A 20,668-nucleotide genomic window follows, 5' to 3' on the forward strand; every position below is an offset into this window, starting at 1 on the left:
TAAAAAGTTTTCAAGCATATCCAGATACACATTAACAATGACAGTTTCCTCAATGAAGAAGAAAGGACCCCTCACTTTCAGTTTGTTAAGGGCGGGAAATTCTTGTGCCAAGAGTGAAATTGGAGGTTCTTTAGCATATTCGGCGCGAAATTTACGCCAAACAATTGTTGCATGGTTCGTTTCATGTAATCAAAACACTGAGCAAGCACTCTCCCCACCAATGAAAATAGCGTTCTAACTGTGCACTACGCTGGCGCTCCTGGTGGGCAAATGCGGTACTAATGCACTACCTGAATCAAACAAGACGTTGTTTGCTTCAAAATGACACATCTGCTGAATCTGTAAGTTATATCGATAAGTTTCTATATCATTCCGAAGTTGTAAAGTCCAATTTAACTGATCCTGCATTTTCTTGCTATTCCCGCACCTGCAGGGGTCACATTCTGGAGCTGACATTAACATAAAGTCGAAGCTGGCCATAATAAATATATATAATTGCGATCTAGGCCGTTATTTCAACCAGATTATAGCACTAGATCGCTGTCCTCCTATGGACAATTCCTGTGTATGTGAGAGGCTGACTGTCCAGTCCAGAAATTTTCATTAAAGGCGACAACATCCTTCCAATCAAAGACCTGTGATCGATGTACGCAAAGTAACTCAGTAACGCAGTCAACGCTAACTGAAGGCCGCCAAAGCTGCACTCTCACAAACAATATGTCATAATAACACTCTGCTGACAGTATAGGTGCTTAATATAAACATAGGGGAATTAAACATTAATTTACTCATATGGAAGTCGATATTCACTGAATACACAAATCAAATCTATAATGACCAAACAATGTTCATTTACTAAGCGACGGCGTGTTCACTGGCCCAAAGAGTTATCCTACTGCTGAATATTTAGACCGTGCAATGCAGTCCTGTCTCACCCCAAACGCTGTTAACTGTAGATAAGTTGCATGAAATTACAGTGATAAAATTACGGTGACTGGAGATCTCTCGAATTATGCATTCAACAGAATTACTGCAGATTTGAAACTCACCTATGACATGAAACATAATGGATGACTCAGTGTTCCTACATGCCAGTGCTGAGGATCATGTTCACTATATGATGAAATGGCAACACTGTTATACTGCTGTCTCTGCCGCAGAAGACGATCGGGGTTCGAACATTGGACGTCAGTGTAAGAGCCGATCCGAACCTCATCTCAAACCGAGTTTCTAGATGTGAGGAGCATCCGACAAGACACAGCGTTAGACTCAATCCCAAACATGTAACTTAATACGATAGGGCCAAGCTCAACCTGAAGCATCATCGTACACAATCGCGGGCTGTTACAGAGTCCCGCCAATGCACATTACACCACCAACTGCAAGAAGTCTGGGCATCGCAGATCAAATCGCGTGGAACGCCCCCCGTGCTCCCCGCCTCCCCTTAACGAAAATCCCTCCAAGACAACTCGCCTGTAAAGAAATCCAATGGACATTCGAGATCCACGCCTACTTTTTTAATAAAGACTACTGGCCTTTTGACAGCACTGATTCCTCTACCAATAGGGCCTTCTTACGTTTTCCCCAAGCCTCGCTACAGAGGTGACGAGCATTTACACAACAGAGTTATGAGGCTAGGCCCATTATTTTTGCTCACCATGTTCTTTGCGAAAGTGGCCGACGGCTACCTGCAAAGAGTAGCCGAATGCTGTTCTCTTCCGGCGATAGAAAGCTGAGCAGGTCAGAGTTTTTGCCTTAGGCTTGTCTTTCGGTATATTAGTGTATAACGCGCTATGTGACTCCTCACGACCTCGGCGACAGACTCCTGTTACACAAAGCCTTTCAGAGGCTGCACCGAACTCTCCACAAAGAACCGACTTTTTGTAGCTGCATTCTTCTGCCTGTCCAGTCCCCCTCACAAATTCGCCGTGCTCTGTGTTTCCCACCCATCAGAGACTCACTAGAGTAAGCTAGCCGTCACCAGGTTAGAGGTGAAAAGGAGACATGCTTCCTAAAGTAGTATGACCAGTCTCTGTAATTCGAATCATTATTTGATATAACCTCATATAATACTCTAATTAAAAATATAGATGAGAAAAATAGAATGGAATGCGAACTGGCGTGCTACGTTACAATACATGCTCTGTCTGTGGTAAATTTTTGCTGTAGATGGCCCTGGTTATTTGGTAGAGAGTCTGCTACTAGCAATATTTTTGGAAACATTTCTTGTGGAAGAAAACAGTGGTCTGGCTAAAAAGCGTTAAAAATTAATCTCAAACAGTCTTGATCGCAATAAAATACTTCTTTGCAGTGTTTACCAGTTTCGGTCCGAATGTGACCATCTTCAGACCATTTACAGCCTGAAGGTAGACGGTGGCGGTGAACAGAGAGGGTGTTGCGACTCCACCACTCTCAACTGCCCAACAGCATAGTGGTTACCTTCTCCAGATTGATAGTTTCTACGTTGCTAATATTTCTCAGATCAAGCAAAAAGTTTGTATTACGATGTTCATGTGCAGGTGACTGGCTGGTAGTCATCATCAAACCAGCTGTCCTTGTGTACTGAACTGTTTTGAGGGGCTTCCGAACTGAGTTGGTATTGGCCATGGAGTAGCGACACTTGTTCTACCATACTGACCTATAGAAAGAAGTTAATCTTTTCCAAACATGTAGTCAGATATCACGGAATTTCTCCCACAGAAGCCGAATTGTTGATGACACATCGTGAGTAGCACAGTGATACGTTGTGGTACAACATGGCCCTTAGAACCCTCTTTCCATCAGGAGAAATGTTAAATGGTGAAGGAATGGTGAAGAAATGCTTTGCCAAAGATGCCTGCCAAACTTGTCCTGCTACCTCCGCTCAGTCCATAGGAATCACCCAGGCGTCGCCCTGCCAGTGAGGCATCAGTGACTGCTATTGTTCTGTTTCCCATGCGCCACACGTAGGTAGTCAGCCTTTTGTTTTACGGACAGCCTATTGGGTCCCTGCCCCACGCCACGCAGGGTCCATCGATGGTGCCTTGCAACGAAAGTTGCCAGGCGAACTGCGGCCATGACAGCTGCCACATCTTCAGCTGCGGTGCTCACTTCGTCAGCACCAGCCCCTGAGCAACATAGTCCTGGTTCTTGCCTGCTTTCTCCTTGTGTCAGCATCTCCCACGTTGTCAGCTATAGACGCAAGGACGCAGTGTGACGTCGTTCCTCACCTTTGTGTGGTTCTACACAATCCTTATACCAGGCTCAGTACACAGATATTTAATGGCTAATTACAGTGTATCAGTTAACATTGTTTTACAAGTGGGATCATTTTGAAGGCACTAAATTACCTTTAGAATTGATATCCATATTATTATTTAACAAAACCATTGCTTCATGACATTAAAACATATGATGTCGAAATTCACCTTTTTCTGTTTCAACAAAAGAGACATCGTCTCGAAGATTTCGTCTTAATAATTAACGAATTATTTCTTTATAACGTTAACATATATGAAGTCAGAATTCACTTATTTATATTTCAACAAAAGGGTAATATTGTATCAGGACATGTTCTCCAAGCTGAAAGTAGCGTTACTGTGTCATGTGAAGAAAACAAAATCTGTAAAGAAAATGGATTAACAGCTCTTACTGTTTGGTTAGTGTCTTAGTACACTGGTGATACTAGCATCCCATGCCTTGTCTCTGACATGCAGAATTAAAGACTGATATTTATTATATACTCTACTAGTTGTCATCCCATCTGGAACAAGATTACCGTTCACCATCCCTTCGAACGCTATTATCTGCTCCTCCACTTTTATATGTCTTTGGCCTTTCGTTTTGTATTTCGCCATTCATTTTGTGAATTGTCTCTAGATTCACTGCCATTCTCCAATGAACGATAAAACTAGACACACACACACACATACATACACTCCAACAAAGTCTATACATCAAACTCCGTTCTATAGCATTTTAAACTAAAGATGAGGTGTCCCTTTTGTCAATTAGCATTATTAGTTGACGTACCTTAGAAGCTTTTGCGTATTTTGATGGACCTTTCTCATCCTGTGGTACATTTTCCTCTCATCTGTTCATCATTCGGCATCTTCACAATCGATACAAATAAAAATCAGTTGCTGCATCATGTATGAAAGGTCTCTCATCTGCTCTGCTGTCCTTATTGCCTGTCGGTCTGCTAACATAATCGTAGATCTCTTAATCGCTCTTCATACATCAACAGTTCCACGGAATGAGCCACCAGAACCATTCCCGTCTCAGAAACTTTTACTCCTCCCTCCTGTACCACTATACTAAATGACTCATAATTAACCTGGCTTTCCATGTTACGGGCTGTACTCCATCTTAACATTCAATTACAACTAAACAAATATGCACGAAAAATTAGATACCCTATATTAGCACTGGTGGTAATAATCATTCTAATCAAACTATACACTCTCATTATAATGGAATCCCATCCTATATTTTACACAACGCTCTTTCCAACACAGAGAAACCTCGTATGTGGAACAGAATCTACTCAACCATACACACTAACCTAGGAGAAAAATATTAGAATTGAATTAGTTCACGCCAGCAATTTACAGACTATCACGTTGTGATATTTTCTGTCTCACGTCCAGACATGCATGCGAAAATAAGGATGAAAACCAAGAAATAAAATTTTAATTAATTACTTTTGGTATTCCGACTACGCACCAGTAGACTGAAAAGGGCATCGAATGCTCGCACTGGTTCTCCAAAGTTATGCAGTATACCGTGTATGTGTGTGGTTCACTGTCTGATCCATAAATTTACATTAAAGCCTCCCACATCTTTTCAATCAAAGTCCTGTAATCAATGTATACAATAGAACATAGCAACGCTGTCTGAAGGCACCCAAAGCCACCACTCTCATAAGCAGTATGTCACAAAGTGTACTCTAATGTCAGTGATAAGTGCGAAATAAAAACACCGTCTAGTTAGGCATTAATTTATTCACGTAGAAATTCGATATTCATATTCTACGTAAATCAATACAAAACAAAATAATGAGCAAACAACGTTGAAATACAAAATTAGCGTGTGTTTACTGGACCTGAGCGTTAACCCACACCTAAATACTTAGGTCTTTGGAACGCAGTCCTGACCCACTCCCAATCCTGTTAAACTTCGATCAGCTTCCCCAAATGTAATGATAAATTACAGTGACTGGACGTCTGTGAATTACAGACAAACCACATACATTCAACCAAGCTACTGCGGTTTACAGACAGAAACCCGTTTATGATATAAAACCTAATAAATGACTCAGGGCTTCTCTAAGTTCCGGTGCTGTGAATTATGTTCACCACGTGCTGAAATGGCACCGCTGAAATGCTGCTAGCTCTGGCGCAAAAGACCACGGCGCCGTTGAGACTCGAATTCTGAGCAGGAGTGGATTCCGGAACTCGTCTCAAACCGATATTCAAAACCGGAGTATATCTGACAAGAAACAGCGTTAAAGTACAATCCAGATCGGCTAACTACTGAACTCCACAGGGTGAAGCTCAACCTCTCTCTACGAATCCCAGAGGCAGGATCTCCCTTCATCCCGGACATTTGCGAGCCCTTATAGATTCCTGCCAAAGCACTTTAGTCCACTAACAGAGACCGCAGTTCCAATTGCGTGGAATCCTCTGTCACCGAAAATCCCGTCAGAACTACGCGTCTCCCAACAAATCTAGCGGACATTAGCAATGTACCCAACATCTAAATAAGGAAATTAAGAGATTCACTACCGGCCTTTTGACATCACTGACTCCTCTACCAACGGGCCTTCTAGTGTTTTCCCCCAGCCTACAGAGGTGCTGGGAATTTACACCAACAGAGTTACGAGGCTAGGCCTATTATTTACGCTCACCACGTTCATTGCAAAAGCAGGCAATGGCTATTTGCAAAGGCGTTTCCAAGAAACAGCCGAACGCGCCTCTCCCCCGCCGGTAGAAAGCTGAGCTGGTCACAGTTTCGGTCTTCCGCCTATCGCTTGCTATAGAAGTGCACAACGCACTACGTGGCTCCTGACCACCTCGGCGCCAGATTCCCGTTGCACAGACCCTCACACAGCCCAGACCGAGCTCTCCGCAAAGACCCACATATTTGGAGTTGCATCCTTCTCCCTGTCCAGTCTCCCTCTCAAATCCACCAAGCTCTGTGTTTCCCACAGACTACAGATTTACGGGAATAAGCTAGCCGTTACCACGTTAGAGAGGCACACGAATCATACTGTCCAAAGTTGTATGTCCAGCCTCTGTAACTATCTTGAAATCATGACCTGCTTTGCTACAGACTTCCTTTAATATTGTAATTAAAAATATAAATGAGAAAAACAGTGAGGCATGCGACCGGGCTTCCTGCCTTATAATTCGCGCAGTGCCATCTGGGATCTCCGCTCCGATCGAGTGCCAGTTAACAAAACATCAGTTGTGAGCCAGGTTGCTTCAGCAGAGGATACAGTGGCCTTATGACACCATTCCCAACCGAAGCAGTGTACTCATCCAGGCAAGAGGAGATGGGAACTCATTCTAATAGCTGGGCTCATACCTCCAAGTTCTTTGCAGATTGTATTCATTGAAACAGCATCATCTGCCCTCACAACCGTGGAGTTTCATTTCGTTTCCTCTCCCCCTTCTGGGCGCTTCACTTTTTCTTTGTCAGGGAGTCTATTATCCTTGATCGATTTACAAGCACTTAAGACAGGAAAAGGTAAAGGTTCCATCAACCAGAATGATAGTTTGAATAGCGTAGTGGTTTATCAGGCACAGTCCTATTGTATGTGGTATGCCTTACCCTTTCTCTGATATTTGAAGGGCGACTTTCAGTTCTCATATTAAGAGCCTAAGCTCACCAGCCAAAAAACTATTTCGCACTAAAATCAGAGAAAAATATTTGTTGACAGATTTTACAAGTTAACAAAGACTGCAGCTTAGAAAACGTTTAGATATGAGTATATTATTATGTTTAGAAAGAACGCCGCGGGGAGTGGCCGTGCGGTTTGAGGCGCTATGTCATGGATTGCGCGGGCCCTCTCGCCGGAGGTTCGAGTCCTCCCTCGGGCATGGGTGTGTGTGTTGTTCTTAGCATAAGTTAGTTTACGTTAGTTTAAGTCGTTCATGAGTCTAGGGACCGATGACCTCAGCAGTTTAATCACTTAGGAATTCACACACGTTTTAGAAAAGAACTGTAGCAAGGACATGGTTGCAGTAGGTGCGGATGATGCTGGGTTGAAAGGAGAATACGCGCTCTCACAATTTTTATTCATTTTATTTTGACAACCTTGCTTTACACAATGGCGAGAAACGGATGGAATACGCTACTACTAGCATCAGATTTGAAATAGTTGCAATAATTTATAAATAATAAATAAAATGGATAATTTCAATGAATATCCAGAATACCAATCAAATATCTGTCATTTGCTTTCCTTCTTAGAAACCACCAGGCACTAGAAATCAGCATCAGGCATTCCACGTTCACCCTACATCAGTGTGCAGCGCCCGTTTATTCCTTCTTGGGCGACGACCGGATTCAGAGTCGTCTCCTCCTTACCGAGCGCTGAACTGCCTCGCGTCACCCACCAGGGCGCCCTCTTTCGCCGCTGGCGGACAACCGCAGCTCTCGGCAGCGTGATAATAACTATGGTGTAGAAACAAGTGAGATGGAGAAAAATACGACCACTAAGAAGCAACAGTGGAACACTGCAGCGTGTTATCTGGTTTGTAGGTAGTTAATTTCTACAGTAGCTACAGTAGCTAATTTCTACATGGAGAAATTCGAACAGTCAGCCTTGGAAAAAGCAGATAAGAAACCATCTCGCTGGTATCGGTATGTAGACGATACATTTGTGGTCTGGCCACATGGTAGAGAAACTTTAGACGAATTTTTTGATTACCTTAATAATATAAATCCAAGAATCCAGTTTACCATGGAGAGAGAAAATGATAACAAAATACCGTTTTTGGATGTTTTTGTTATGAGACAGACAGATGGAAGATTGAAACAACAGATATTTAGAAAAATAACGCACACAGACAGATACTTACATAAAAACTCTAACCACCATCCACAACAAAAGAGAGGTGTGATTAAAAGTCTCGTTGACAGAGAAAGACGGATTTGCACGCCGGAGTATCTAGACGTCGAATTAAAACATCTGAAGCACGCTTTTGAGAAAAATAGCTACTCAAAGAAAGAAGTAAGCAGAATTCTGCACCAAAACAACAAAAAGCCTAAGGACAAGCCTGAAAAACGATGGAAGAATACAGTCTCTCTCCCTTTTATAAAGAAAGTAACAGATCAGATTGGAAAGATTTTAAGTAAACATGATATTAGACCTGTTTTTAGACCAACGAAGAAAATTTGTCACGTTCTCCGGTCTGTAAAAGATAAACGCGCTCCTCTATCAGCCAATGGTGTATATAAAATCCCGTGTACATGTGGTAAAGTTTATATTGGAACAACAAAAAGAAGCGTAAATACACGGTTGAAAGAACACAGAAGTCTTTGCCGATTAGGAAAAACAGATAAATCGGCTGTAGCAGAACACGCTTTTCAGTCAGGAAATCATCAAGTGAAGTTTTCCGAAACAAAAATTTTATCTACGACGACGAACTATTACCCACGGCTTTGTAGAGAAGCAATTGAAATATATAAACATAGGGATAATTTTAATCGGAAAGAAGAGACCATGAAACTTAGTGATATTTGGACAGTAGCACTACAGAATTGCTAGACAGTTTTATCCGTGACGAGATTACGATCGATAGTTAAGTTTTATCTCTGACAAAGATTATCTCTGCATGTCACGTGTAACTCTGTTCACGCCCCCTTTCTACGATATATAAGTCGCTCTCAGACGTCCGACCCGTCAGTCGGCAAGACTCACCGGAGGACAAACACCCCTCTGAAGAAGTCCAGCGCAGCTCTGGACGAAACGTTAGGAGCTGAAGAGTTTCATGGACCACGACCTTACATCCCGGAAGGTTTACCAGAAGATAGTTAAAACTTTACCTGTAACTGCAGACTGTGGTCGGAGGGTCCATCTTGTTGTCCCATAAATTATGAACGTTACCTACGCCTCGCGAACAATGAACGTCGCGTTCTACATTAAAGCCTCTGATTCAGTTGTTATCCATTTTAAGGACTGGAGGCAGTGCTGTGATGATAATCGCTATCATTATATATCATGCAATACACAAATACGAGGAATGTAATACACAGCTACGCTTTTCGGGAGTGGAGTTCCCATTATCTGGCTGTGTTCAACCCATCCTACACACGCACTTAAGGAAGAACAAAACAGCCATGCCATAAGATAAAAAAGTAAAGTTATTCGCACATTTACTTCAAAATCAGCAACACCCGATTCTCTGTTTTTCTTCTTCATATTACCACCAGTGCTCCCCAGACGATGAAATGGCCTGACGACACTGTTCCCAACAGAGTCATTACACTCACCCAGGCGAGAGGAGGTGAACAAGTATGCAGCTCCAGCTGACTGCAGTGCGCCATAAGCCGTTGTCCTGTATTCCTGAGATGTAACACGGGAGTGGAAGGAACAGCATGCCAATAGTTATCTATTCAAACTGCTAATATATATCGTATAATTACTAAACTAAAAAAGGCTGCACAACAGCTGACGAAGAATGTGTTAATCTATCACGTTTGTGTATTAAGCACACTATCAAATCTTCCTCGGTGAATGGATATTTCAAGTTCTTCAAGTAGGTCATGGTTTCTTCCTTTCTTCGCTATGTGTACCACCTCCAAATCCTCTTCAATCGCTTTTATCTGGTGATCTGTCTCGTATATGGACTTGATTACTATAGATTTACCGTAATTCCCCAATATGAAAGCGTCTGTGTGCTCTTATCGAAAATGTTCTTCCTGACTGTAGTAGCTTTTAGGTTACAAGAGGTAGTCTGTAACACTAGAGTCCTAGGAATTGCAGATGACGCTAGAGACCTGTGAATTGCAGACGCTCCGGCCAGTTGTTCCAGAGGAGAAGTTTCAGTTTAGGGAATTAACTAGGAATTCAGTTCACCGTATAGATGCTGTTGTAAGCTGTCACAGTCGAAGACACGTTTCAGCAGAGGCTGCACTTGATACTTACCCCTGAGAACCGCAATGTTAGTGGAGGTACATGGGTTATATAATGCTACAACAGCGGTCCCCACTAATGAAAGCCCCCTGGGCGGCGCCAGGTGATGTAAAACACTGTTTTTCTGTTTTTGCTGGTCATAACAGGAAGAGAAGTGACGTTTAGCTTTCAGGTGAACGCCATTGCTACCAAACTTGAAGTTTGTTAACGTACAGTGCAGATACATCACTACCTACCAAGTACGCATAGGGGAGAAATCTAAATATGGTTGGCCAGAGAAGTTTGTCTTTCTGCAACTGCTCCTTGCAGCTCGGAAATTGCAGACTCTCCTGTAAGCCCCTCTCTTCCCTCCATCCCGTGTTAGGACACGACAAAACGTCGCTAGACCGCGGGACGAGCGAAACCGAGAATTAGACGGAAAGGTGATTGCAAACTCTTATTTATTGATAAGTTTTCATTGTTACACATCCCGCGGAGTAAAGCTGGCTTTGAATAACCTATTGCTGAACGTAACAGAGGCCACCGTAATTTTGGGGTATGCCTCACGTGAAGACGTATTCATTCCTCGCATTCCGTTGATACCTGGTGATTTACGAGTAAATATGCCTTTCGATTTAAAGTGATTGCACTTTCCCAGCGGCTTACATTCTCTATTATTATCAACAAAGCACGAGGCCAGTCACTTCGTGTGGTCGATGTTAAACATCGGGGTACTGCAGCTAGTGCTTAATAATGTTGAACTCATGTAGTCTGTCCGCTGCACTCATTGGCACACTAATGGCTCTCTGCAGTCTTCTTCCAAAAGCAGCTTTTTCATAAATTCGCGGGTTGAATGATTGTTTAGGAATCACAGAAACTGTTGCTGTTCGCTTTCTAAAGATAGTAAGGATTTGCAATTTGTCTTGCCCCATTAACTCCGGGTCGAAAAATTGAATACGATTATTAATATCTAGGTTTCTAATCCACTCCGCCACTAGGACATTGCAATTCATAAAATCATTCCTCGTGCCCTTATAGCATCGTAGTACGCACTCTGCTCTTATACTGTACTCCTGGTAGATTCCTTCAGTGCACAACGGTCACAACTCGGAGACTCCACACTACCCAATTTATAGAGCCCGTTCACTGTAATTTACGATGTGCTGGCAGTTATTGTTCCAGAGATTTCTTACGCTCTTCTGCTTACGGTAATGGCAGGTGTCTCGGACGAAGCCTATTTCTTCGAAGACGAGTAGTTCCTTATTATCTCGAATTTTGTGATAATATCTAAGCACAGTCTCTTCTACGAATGTGTAGTGGGTAGGTATTGCTTGTCAGGGGGGAAATCAGTAGGCAGGAGTTGTGTCGGAGAATATTGGCATCAAACTGCACCTTGAGCTCACTGGTTCGTTGTTTCTTGTTAAAGTGAAACGCACAAACCTCGTTCTTACTGGTACTGGGCTACAGTCTCTATTTTCTGATATATGAGTTGAGGGCCACTAAGTCCTGATTTAGTGTTACCTCTGACTGATCAAGCCCTTTAGACCGACGAGCCAGAGCGATATCGTCTGCATAGCAAAATTTCCTTGAAGATATTTTTGGAAGGCCAGAAACGTAAAGGATGATAATGATAGGTGCGGGAACTAAGCTTTGTTTCGTTACTGAGCTTCTATTTTCGTCTGAAAGTATCGATTACTTATCATGTTATTAATAGGTGACACTATTGTTCGCCATTTAGTTATTTTCAGTACTTTTTAAATCATCCCTTCCCTCCAGACTGTATCATATGCTGCCGTATGGGCGATGAAAGGCGCCAGAGCTACCACTTAGTAGTTGCTGCTTCGGTGAGGCTTAAATACCCCTTATTCTATTGGAATGTGTTCTAAAACACACACACTAGTTCTCCCCAGGAGCTTATACCTGCAACTAAAGAGTGAAATTGGCCGAAAGTTACGATGATTTCTTGGGTTTCAAGATTTCCACAATTTTTGTGTTTTTAGTTCCTTGGGAAGTGAGCCTGTCTTCAAAATAACAGAGAAGAAGCGAGTCAGCCATTGTTTGGCATTTTTCCTAAAGATGGGATAAAAATTCTGTATGTATATTACCAGACCTTGGATCCTAGTCACATTCAACCCTAGCTAAAGCTACGTCTGTTTCACCTAATATGAATGGGGAGGAGAATTTTGAATAGCTTGGAGACTGGCCGTTCAGATTTGTTAATTTTTTATCCTGGAGGTGTGCTGTTTACGTCTGGATGATCTGGATTTTTTTACTACATGGTTAACAAAATGACCGGCTGAAATAACAGGCACCTGATTACATTTATTAAAGGAGCCACTCAATTTACGGAACAAGGACAACGCCTTCCCATTTAAATGTTTGAGATTAAAGTTTTCTATCGTCTCACATCAGCGTACTTTCCTTTCTCTATGAAGACTATGAAGAAGTTCATCTGCAATGTCTCTGTCTCCACTTTTGTTGGTGTTCACATCTCTCATTCCACTCTGGGATATATTCTCTATACCCACGAAGAAAGTTGAGGAGATGTACGAAAAGAGCGCCAACGAAACGGCTGTTGCTCTCGACTTCTTGTGGAATGAAACAAATATATTTTACAGGTGGTTCAATAAACCTGTAAATTTGTTTTTCTAAAATTCCGTTTTGGTCGTGACACTAGCTTACAAGTGGGATGGATAAGCCAATATTGAGAATAACAAGTCTTTGCTACCTATGTGGCAGGTCTGACAATACTTTTATTGATGTAAGAATTGTTTGGTCTTTACGATGGTGGGAGACAATACAGAGGTCTCCGTAATAGCATTTCTGCCATGCAGCAGGTCTAAATGTATCCAAATAACTGGCGTCAAGGACTATGTAAAGGCTGTTATTTTCTGCTCAATCAAGAAACAAGTACATTGCCACAGTCGTTGTTCTGTGCATACTTCCACTGTTCGTGATGGCTGTTAAAATTACCAGCATATATTAATGGATGGACAGTAACTGGTAGAACATTTGACGGTCACTGTACTTTATGTGCTTCGTGGATATTATGGACAATGAGCTCTTCAAGCTTTATTGAAAGACTATGAATTTCATCTAACGTACTTGCTGAGATTAGGTGTGTATGATCAGTGTTAGCTCTAACGTATATAACAACAGCACAGTGCCTATATGTTGTGGTAATTTGGGCCAATAAGCCCATGGCCATATAATCTTTCTCTTTTACGAAGATCGTCTTCGTATGGTGCACGTCTATTGTACTAGTTAAAATAAATTTTTACAACTAATCACTTTTTACTCGGCTAATTCCTTCCGTATTTAGCTGCCAAACAAGTACTGAAGTTTCCCGTTTTTTATTCATTTGGTATTGAAAAGGACCCTTTGGCAGTATTTGGTTGCATGCTTGTAGCCAGCAAGTCCAGTAAAAGTCTGACTGCTGAGACGCTCTAACACATTTAGCGTCATCAAGGGTGCACGTGCAGTGTTTTACCGCTGACGCGAGCTAGACTTAACCTCTTTTTACCGAGTGTCCTAGACCCACTAGCGAACACTTTTTATCGCTAACGACGCATACATTTTCTTACGTAGATTCACTGTGAAGTGACTGACAGAGGTTACTGCGTATTGTACTGTATATCAACGTTTCCCCCGATTCCACCCATGGACAGAGTTTGGGAAGAATGGCTGACTGAACGTCCCTGTGCTAGTTGTGATGGCTTTTATTCTGCTGCTTAATTTTATACGTTGTCAATCTTTGCAAGATAAAAATCTATGGGCTGAAAAAAGTGTCAATTGAAATGTAGTTCCTGAAAATTACCAAAACAGGTTGTCACGTGATGTGCGACGTGTTTTCTCGAAAGTAAGCCAGTTAAGTTGTTTCTTCGTGTCTGATACTTTGCATCATCAGTCAGACAAGACTATGGTTACACTATATGCACTGGCCTTCATTGCCTACACTGGACATTGCCTGATCGGCTTAGATTAGATTAGATTGTTTTCTTTCCATTGACTCAAAAAGTCAGGTGATTCTAGTGGGAGTGGAACATGTCAGAAAGTGTAAGATAAAAACATAAAACATTTGAATATAATACTTACTGTACTGATCATTTCTCAGGAAATTGTCGAAACGGATGAATACAATTCGGTAAAATGCAACAGCTAATATTTACAGAATTAACACGCTGTCAGAATGAAACATTGTTATGCGTTATTAATAAATTTATCATACACAAAATACCTAATCTTCACTGTTTTGACCAAAAACTGAAATCTAACAGACATTTTTACTTAAGCTGGCTCAACAGTATCTGTTAAGCTGTTCATCTACAGATTAGAAGGAGTTGTCTATCAAGAAGTCTTTCAAACTCTGTTTAAGCCGTGCTTTATCTGAAACCAAATTTTTGAAGGTTGCTGGCAATTTATTGAAGATGTGTGTTCCTGAATATTGGACTCCTTTTTCGACCAAGGTATTTGATTTTAGGTCTTCATTTAGATTGTTCTTATTCCTAGAATTGATACTATGTATTGAGCTATTGGTCAGAAATACAAATGTATTACTTGCAAAAAAGTTAGCTAAGGAATAAATATACTGAGAAGTAGTGGTTAAAATACAAAGTTCATTGAACAGTTTTCTGCATGATGTTCTTGAATATATACCACAAACGATTCTTATCACAGGCTTTTGCTCCGTAAAAACTTTTGCTGTGTTTGATGAGATGCCCCAGAATATGACCCATATGACATAATAGAATGAAAGTAAGCAAAATATGCATTTTTTAAATATTTATATCACCTTCATCTAACATCATGGGCACCGCAAATACAGACTTGTTTAGGTGCTTAAGCAATTCTGTGGTATGCCCTTCCCAACTGAATTTACTATCAAGTTGTAATCCAAGAATCTTAACACTGTCAACCTCTTTGATCTGCATGTCTTTATATGTTATACACATGCCAGAAGGAAATTTCTTACAGGTTCTGAAGTTTAATGACAATGAATTAGCTTTAAACCATTTATTAATGCCAGTGAAAGTTTGATTATCAGCTGTTTCTAAATCTGTAATTGACTTGCTGCTTATTGCAATGTTTGCATCATCTGCAAGCAAGACAGACTTAGCATCTGGCACTATAACAGATGAGTGATCATTAATGTACACAAGAAAAAGCAATGGACCTAAGATGGAACCTTGAGGAACACCTCATGTAATTAATTCCCAGTCAGATGAAGAATGACTGCTTACTGAACAGGTATTTTGCAATGACACCCTTTGTTTTCTGTTAGATGTATAATACTCAAACTATTTCACTGCATTGCCGGTGACACCATAATATTCTAATTTACTTGAGAGAATGCTGTGGTTTACACAGTCAAAGGCTTTTGACAGGTCACAGAAAATGCCAATAGCCTCTAATTTATTATCTAATGCCTTAAATACATTCTCACTGTTTGCGTAAATACCTTTCTATGTATCAGAACCCATCAGAAATCCAAACTGGGACTTGAACAATATATTATTTGCCGTCAGATGCTTAAGGAGATGCTTGAATACAACCTATTCAAATATTTTTGAGAAATCCGTCAAAAGTGAAAATGGTCGATATTTTGATGATATCTCTCTATCCCTCTTCTTGTAAAGAGGCTTAACTTCAGCATATATTTAGCCAGTCTGGAAGTGATTCGCTGATAACTGATTGATTACACAAATAGCTTAAGATAGAACTCAACTGGTATGAGCACTCTTTGATTAACTTCGTTAATATAGGTCTGGTACGCTTGAGCGTCATTTAAGAATGGACAACAGAAGTATTTTGCTTGCAATATCTTCTGTAGATCAACAGTGGTTTCCCAGAATCCTTTATTTGAATCGCAGCTTGTCTTATGCTTTATGAACATATGTATTGTCAGTCCTCTTCGTAACTCTATACGTCTTAACACCATCCAATAAATTAAGCAGTTGCATCTCACAAATCCTGTGAGGTACCTTGGTAACTGCTCATTACTAGAATTTTTACCAGACTTAATTTTCTCTCAGATCACAGTATCATCTGCAGAGAGCCTGCATAAGCTACTAAAACTGTCCTCTAAGCCATTAATGTATGACATGAAAATAAATGGTCATCATTCGCTGTTTGCTTCTTATGTTTGTAGATTAGAAATGAAATGTGCAGAGACGAACACCAAACCCCAGTGTACACGAGGTTTATTCGAAAAGTAAGGAATGATTGGTCGTGAAGTGTAAAATACAGTGAAAATCTGATGAAGCTTCACACAGATGCGTTGGACACTGTGTCTAGTACGCCTGTCGATCGCATCACGTTACTCTTTTCAGTTCTGAGCTCACAGTCAGAACGGAAAGAGGGCCTGGCGAAAGATTACGCCTGAAGCTATGCAATCCACATAACATAACTGTCTTGCAGTTCATTCTACACGACAATTCTCGACCGCACTCTGCAGGGGCAATGAAGATTCTCCTGCAGCTTTTTCGATAGGAAATGTTTGATCACCCAGAATACAGCTCGTAATTAGCTACTCCTGAGGTTCATCGCTGCTCAAATGAACCGCTGGCTATGAAGACAATATTTTGACACAGACAGCGAGCTGCAGACCATAGTAGAAAATAGTCGAAAAGCACTGGCGGCTGTCTTCTGTAACGAGGGAATTGAAAAGTTTTTACAACGGTACGACAGATGTCTAAGTCTGAGCGGCGACTGTGTAGAGAAGTAGCTGGAAGGTGTAGCTAACGTTTTCAAATACAACAGTTTTGACTTTCACTGTGGTTATCATTTCGCGACCTATCGTTCCTTACTTTCCGAACAGCCCTCGTATTTAGTATCAAAGATAAAACACATTTACACGTAAAAGTCTCGTCAATGTGACCACCGCCTACGTTCAACATCAACGTATATTACCCACTCACAGACCGCAGATGGCAGCGCTAACAATGGACGGTAGCGTGGAGGACGTGGAAAATAGAGCTGTCGTTGTCGCAATGCGGAAACAACGATTTATGACCATTGGCTTTCCGGTCGAGGATGGTATCATTTACGAAAAGGCTAATTTTGCAGACTGTTCATGTACCATAGTGGTTAAAGTATACCTTGCATTGGAAAATGGCGCCACTGAGACAATTGTGGTGCATCACGGGCCACAAATGATACGGGTGAACGACGCCTGGGGAAATGTGTACAGGAAATGAGACGTGCTACTGTTGAGCAAATAACCAAAAAAACTGTCATCAATGAATCCTGAAAGACCGTTCAGAGAACATTCCTGAGCATGGCTGTCTACAGCTGGCAACTGGTTCATGGAACCATGTTGAGTGAAGTTCATCGGTGACGGAGGCTAGATTTTGCACGCCAATAGGCACAGTGGATCACAACAAGTATTCACCTATCCTTAGGGACCCTGTCCACCTCTACATGCAGTTGGTTTTTCCTCGGTATGTTGGCATCTACCAGCAGGCCAATGCAACGTGTCACAATGCTCGCACTGTATGAGGGTGGTTCGAAAATTTACCGTCTACCCCTAGCCACCAAACATCCCGGATTTAAACCGAATCGAGAATCTGTGAGACCACCTCTATCGGACTGTTTGAGCCATGGATCCTCAACCGATAAACCTAGGGTGGTCGACATGGCTCCACCTCCCAGAACTTTACTGACTCTCTTCCTGCCCGCCTCGCAGTAGTCATCGCTGCTAAAGCTGGCTGTTCAGGCTTTTGAGAGTTGGCCATACTAATGTGACTGGACAGTGTATTAGTCAATAGAGGTGTATATGAAATTACTTGTCCTGACTGTGATAAGTTTTATTTTGGTCAGTCAGGCAGAGATATAGCGACTATATTACCTGAACATGAACGCCGCTGGAGGGAGCAGATTTACGACTCCACATTCTCAGAGTATGTACTGAGACAGATCCACTGCCACGAACCACAGTCCCAGACCCTCTGATTAGCCAAAAACTTATTCTTCTCGAAGCCGTAGAAATCAATAAACATCTGGCACACGGTCTTCATTAAACACTGAACGACAAAATGTAGCTCAATATCTCCTCTCCCTAATTATCCATTAAGCAAAAGATCTCTCCAATTTTTCCAGCACTATCTGTTCCACCTGAAATGTATGCGCAATTGCGAATACGAACAACTATCAGCAGTATAAGGGGATGACGGTAATGCAGATTTGTGGCCTATCGGGACCCGAACCAGAATTTCCCGCGGCCGCCTTAACTGCTTTGGCTATCCGCGCTCGACTCACGGCCTGATCCAAACTGATGTCGTAGTTACTCCGTCACAAACTGCACTCTTACGCGACATTTTAACTGTAAGTCGCTGCCTAGTGTCCGCAGATAAGCACAACATTGCAGTGTTTGTGTTGCTTGTATGTCCAAAGGAATACTGCTTCGTTCTTCTTGACAATAAAGGCATTGCAATATCGTACTTCTTCGCCGATATCAGGCAGCTCCTGTACGGGAGTTACGTAATGTGTGTACAAGTACAGGTTGTGATACATGAATGTCATATGGAAGTCTATGTCTGGCCGTCAGTCATGCACGGATAGAGAAAGCGCTTATGGTGATCGCTCGCATAAAGCGCGGTATCCGGGTTCGGCTACCAGTCCGGCACAAACTTTCATTGTCGTTATTTCCTTGTATAGCTGATGATTGTTCCTACCCGCAAATGCAAATACATTTCATAAATTTCACAACGGATGTATCTGTCGCGGTGCCTGTGCATCATTCTACATTTACATCTACATGTATACTCCGCAAGCCACCCAACGGTGTGTGGCGGAGGGCACTTTACGTGCCACTGTCATTACCTCCCTCTCCTGTTCCAGTCGCATTTACATTCGTGATCTCCTAGTGAGGCATACGTAAGGGGAAGCAATATGGTCGATACCTCATCCAGAAACGCACCCTCTCGAAACCTGGACAGCAAGCTACACCGCGATGCAGAGTGCCTCTCTTGCAGAGTCTGCCACTTGAGTTTGCTAAACATCTCCGTAACGCTATCACGCTTACCAAATAACCCAGTGACGAAACGCGCCGCTCTTCTTTGGATCTTCTCTATCTCCTCTGTCAACCCGACGTGGTAGGGATCCCACAATGATGAGCAATACTCAAGTATAAGTCGAACGAGTGTTATGTAAGCCACCACTTATGTTGATGGACTACATTTTCTAAGGACTCTCCCAATGAATCTCAACCTGGAACCCGCCTTAGCAACAATTAATTTTATATGATCATTCCACTTCAGATGGCTAAAAAAATGGCTCTGAGCACTATGGGACTCAACTGCTGAGGTCATTAGTCCCCTAGAACTTAGAACTAGTTAAACCTAACTAACCTAAGGACATCACAAACATCCATGCCCGAGGCAGGATTCGAACCTGCGACCGTAGCGGTCTTGCGGTTCCAGACTGCAGCGCCTTTAACCGCACGGCCACTTCGGCCGGCCCACTTCAGATGGTTCCTTACGCATACTCCCAGATATTTTACAGAAGTAACTCCTGCCAGTGTTTGTTCCGCTATCATATTATCATACAGTAAAGGATCCTTCTTTCTATGTATTCGCAATACATTACATTTGTCTACGTTAAGGGTCAGTTGCCACTCCCTGCACGAAGTGCCTATCCGCTGCAGATCTTCCTGCATTTCGCTGTAATTTTCTAATGCTGCAACTTCCCTGTATACTACAGCATCATCCGCGAAAAGCCGCATGGAACTTCCGACACTATCTACTAGGTCATTTACATATATTGTGGAAAGCAGTGGTCCCATAACACTCCCCTGTGGCACGCCAGAGGTTACTTTAACGTCTGTAGACGTCTCTCCATGAGGACAACATGCTGTGTTCTGTTTGCTAAAAACTCTTGAATCCAGCCACACAGCTGGTCTGATATTCCGTAGGCTCTTACTTTCTTTGTCAGGCGACTGTGCGGAACTGTATCGAACGCCTTCCGGAAGTCAAGGAAAATGGCATCTACCTGGGAGCCTGTATCTAATATTTTCTGGGTCGCATGAACAAATAAAGTGAGTTGGGTCTCACACGATCGCTGTTTCCGGAATTCATGTTGATTCCTACAGAGTAGATTCTGCGTTTCCAGAAATGACATGATACGCGAGCAAAAAACATGTTCTAAAATTCTACAACAGATTGATGTCAGAGATATAGGCCTATAGTTTTGTGCATCTGCTCGACGACCCTTCTTGAAGACTGGGACTATCTGTGCTCTTTTCCAATCATTTGGAACCTTCCGTTCCTCTAGAGACTTGCAGTACACGGCTGTTTGAAGGGGGGAAGTTCTTTCGCGTACTCTGTGTCGAATCGAATTGGTATCCCGTCAGGTCCAGTGAACTTTCCTCTGTTGAGTGATTTGAGTTGCTTTTCTGTTCCTTGGACACTTATTTTGATGTCAGCCATTTTCTCGTTCGTGCGAGGATTTAGAGATCGAACTGCATTGTAGTCTTCCTCGTTCTTCTTAACAATAGAGCCATCGCAATATCGTAACTGTCTGCTCCACTCTCTTCTCCCATTATTCTTCTATTTATTTATTCAGTTTTGG

This window comes from Schistocerca serialis, chromosome 7, assembly GCF_023864345.2.
Source record: "Schistocerca serialis cubense isolate TAMUIC-IGC-003099 chromosome 7, iqSchSeri2.2, whole genome shotgun sequence".
NCBI lineage: Eukaryota > Metazoa > Arthropoda > Insecta > Orthoptera > Acrididae > Schistocerca > Schistocerca serialis.